Here is a 4,392-nt window from a genome sequence, read left to right as displayed (position 1 = left end):
AACCCAGAGATCAAGGGTCACATGCTGTAGCTACCAGCCAGTCAGGCGCCCCTACAGGCAACATTTTCAATTAAAGGGTAGAAAAGAGTGGATACTGACGTCTGCTGTCAACTCCCTGAATGGACCTGGACAAGTCCTTTCTCTTCTCTGGGCCTCAGTTTCCCCACTCTAAAATGGATCAGCTGTACGAGATCATTTCTAACATTACTTCTAGCTCAGAAGTTCAAAGATTCCCTGGCAACGATACATCAGAGATCTCCTCCAAAGCAAGCCCACGCTTTGAGTAGCAATTGGAGGCAAGGAGGTTTATGATGCTTGCTAAAAGAACTTACAAATGCACGTGATATGGATGTATTTTCCCAGCTTCTCCCAAAACCATGGGGATAACAAAAACAAAGCAAAACAAAACAAAAAGAACCCCCCGAGAATATTCCAGGAGGTTATAAGAAACCAATGCAATCATCTTCGATTCATCAGGGCTACTGATATTGCCAAAGATTCAGCACTTCCATTTTTCACTTCGCCTTCTTGGGCAAAACCGTGAGTCAAGACTGTTTCCTCAGCTATAAAGTGGGTATAATCATTGCTTTGCTGCTTTCCTCAAATTCTTGGTAAACACATTTAATTTATGACACCAACAAAGCTAAGAGAATAGAGAGCCAATGACCGGTTTGTCAAACCATTTATTTGACGAGTAAGAATGTTGCTTATTAAGTTATCTTTTGTTTTTCAGAAGATTTCCCTTGGTTGGGGCAAGACTGTGGTATGAAAGTATCATATCCATTACTGGAGGCAAAATAAATTTATGAAAGCCTTTCACAAAGTGATTTGTCCATATATATCAAGAACTGGGCAAGTTCTTGAAACAACAAATCTAGATCTCAGGATTTTAGGAAATAATAATTAAAAAAAAAAGGAGAAAGTGAGAGGTATGAAAATGTGTACTTTGAGATTATCTGTGATAGTGAAAAATTGAGTCTTTCTAAATATATAACACTAGGGAATGATATATCTACTTAAAAGGGTATTAAGCAGCCATTAAAATAATTATTAAAACATTTCTTTTAAAATAATTATGAAGACTATGTGGCATTATAATCATAAACTGTTAAGTGAGAAATGTGTGAATGCAAGCTGTAATTGCACTAACGAATTACCTATGTAAATTTTGCCAGCATGTAAATAAGGGCAGAAAAGGAATGCTGAACAGTTCATTTGTTAGGATGGTAGGATTATGGATAATTTTCTCCCCGTTTTAATTTCCTTTATTGTTATCACAGTGTAAACCGAAAAAAAAAATCTGGAAAAAAATACAATGAAAGCAACAGATAGGTACATTTTGTCATATCCTTTGTAAATCCTTTCATTGAAGAAAGGGATTAAATGTGGTTTACCATAGAAAATGATAAAAAAAAAACACATATTGCATTTTTTCTAGAGCCTTCCACCCTTCTGAGAATAAATTAAAATTTAAACACCAGAGTTGATTTTTTAAAATCCAGGATTATCTCATCATTCTATTTAAAACATATAAAGAAGGAAAATCAACTTTTTTTTCTTTTTGATGAAAAATTTCCTCAGCCAAGTTTCATAGGTCTGTTCTTCTCTGTCGGTGGAGCTTGGGTCCTTACTCCTACATTACGCATTTCCCAGCCTGTAGGACCTCCATTAGGATGTATAGACACTGGTGGAGAAGGTCCAGTCGCATTGAAGGAGCCCCAACTGCTCCTGCTTTGAGAAATGAGCACGCTAATTTCTGTCCAGGCTGCAACCCGGGTCCGTTGCCAGGATCCCCTGAGATAATGTGTGTAGGGTGACACAGAATTGCTTTGTAAATCCTCCAGAACTGCATACAGTTGGATCTTTTTTCTTTGGGAGTCAGTGCAACATAATGGAGGACACACAGGGGTAGAGTCTGGGTGAGGGTAGTGGCTGGAGGAAGACTAGGTTTTAGGAAAGTGGTATAATGTTAACAATTAAGAAATTTGACTGTAAAGTCAGAATGGGCTTTCAAATTCCAGCTCTGCCATCTCCTAACTGGGTGATCCTGGGCAAGTTTCTATGGCTTAACTCATGGTGATAATGTTGTAAACCATGATGCACAGTAAGTAGTGAGCACTCAAGAAATGTCAGGTACTCTCATCAGTACTGCCCATCCCAGTAACTCACTGTGGCACCTTTGGCAAGTCTATTTCCTTCTCTGGGCCTTAGTGTCTCCATCTGTCAAATGGGGCAAGGGCTTGGATTCAATGGCTTCTCAGGGCTGTCTTAGCATAGACAGGCCAAGCCTGTGGTTTCACAGTGGTGGTTGTACCAATGTCCTTTTAAAGATAAATATACAGGGATGCCTGAGTGGCTCAGTCAGTTAAACGGCCGACTCTTGATTTTGGCTCAGGTCCTGATCTCAGGGTTGTGAGATCGAGCCCCTGAGCCTGTGTTCAGCTCTGTGCTAGGTGTGGAGCCTGCTTAAGATTCTCTCTCTCCCTCCACACTCCCCTCCCTCTAAAAAAAAGATAAATTTACATAGGAATCTGTAGCCAGTAGGGATGCAGCCATGGGAATGGGTTTTCAGAAATCTGTAGCAGCTTCATAATCCTGCTTCTGCTTTACTCTTTTTTTTTTTTTTTTTAAAGTCATCTCTGCATCCAACACGGGGCTTGAACTCACAAGCCCAGGATTAAGAGTTGCATGCTCCACCAACTGAGCCAACAAGACACCTCTGCTTTACTTCTGAATGTGCTTCCTTCAGCTGACATTACCAAACCACTCTTTTTGGGTGGGATTATTCATCCAATGACATAGAGGGGATGTTGAAACTCCCCTCCCACGGTTTGAGAAGATTCACGGGAACCTTCACTGTGTTACTTTGTTCTTTCATGAAGGCAATGACCCCCAGAGGGCAGAACTAGGACAAATGGACAGAAGTTACATGAAAGTTGGTATGTGCTCCATGAGGGAAAGGAATTCCTGGCAGCCATTCCACAATGAGAGTAACTAGTGAGCTCACTGTCCCTGGAGGTATTCAGTCTCAGGCTGAGTGTTTACTGGGATGCTGTAGAGAGACCAGCCTAGATACAGCTCATACAATGTAATGAGGTCCTCTACCCCAAGTGCCCATGCTGTTAATGAACTATTTACAGATTTAACTAGCAGCACATTAACTGATAAACTACTGGTTGTACCATCTTAGAGATCTGGCCTATTTTAGTTTCTCTCTGAAGAGAATGCCCACTGGAAGACTCCTGGGATTAGGGTTTTGTGGGGAATCTGACAAACACAGAACTTATGACTCATCTTTCTGTGCCTTCTTTCCCACAGAGTGAAATTCTTTCTATAATGTACGGGATGTGTGCGTGTGTGTCTATAGCAGAGTTCACCTCATTAATGCACCGTTGACTGCAATTATGTCTTTTCATTTTCCCTCTAGGATCTGAGGCTTTCTTACCTGTTCAGCTCTGCCCAGCTGTGTGTTTCCCCAGCAATTCTAGATCTGACATTGTCTTTTCAAAAATTTAGCAGCAATATCATGAGAGCTGTTAATCTATGGCTCTCCGATGTGCTTGAGTTGAATTTTGTTGTTCTTTGCTTTCTCTCTTGCAGTGCTGGCAAAGGATACTTTGAAAAGACCTGTACAATTTTGTAACATGAGTTCTGTCCGCCTCCTCCTATACAAACCTTCACTCACAGCTCCTGTCAAATGCTGGGCTCCTCTACCAAAGGAGAAATATATTTAGTCAACCAAACAAGATGTCTTTCTTTTTCCCTCCCTCCCTCCCTCCCTTCCTTCTTTTTCTTTCTTTCTTTCTTGAGAGAGAGAAAGGGGGGTGGGCAGAGGGAGAAGGGGAGAGGGAATCCCAAGCAGACTTCCCGCTGAGTGCTGAGCCAGATGCGGGCTCGATCTCACGACCCTGAGATCATGACCTGAGGTGAAATCAAAAGTTGGTCACTTTACCGGCTGAGCCACCCACGCGCCCCCAAACAAGATTTTCTTTAAACAGCATTGGGGGATGTAAACCCATCCTAACTGTACTTCATGAGGTAAGAGCCTAGCTATTCTTTTTTTTTTTTAAGATTTTATTTATTCATTTGACAGAGAGATAGAGAGAGAGCACAAGCAGGCAGAGTGGCAGGCAGAGGGAGAGGGAGAAGCAGGCTCTCCGCTGAGCAGGGAGTCGGACGTGTGGCTCGATCCCAGGACCCCAGGATCATGACCTGAGCCGAAGGCAGCCGCTTAACTGACTGAGCCACCCAGACGTCCCGAGCCTAGCTATTCTATCATTGGATCCTCACAACAGCCCAGTGACGTAGGCTGAGTGCATGCCAATTAATCTCCCCAACATACAGGTTAGCAAAGTGAGGGGCAGAGAGGTGACATCATACTGTTAGGATGTG

The sequence above is a fragment of the Halichoerus grypus genome, chromosome 14, assembly GCF_964656455.1.
Source record: "Halichoerus grypus chromosome 14, mHalGry1.hap1.1, whole genome shotgun sequence".
NCBI classification, from domain to species: Eukaryota; Metazoa; Chordata; class Mammalia; order Carnivora; family Phocidae; genus Halichoerus; species Halichoerus grypus.
Note: the sequence above shows the minus strand (reverse complement) of the source record.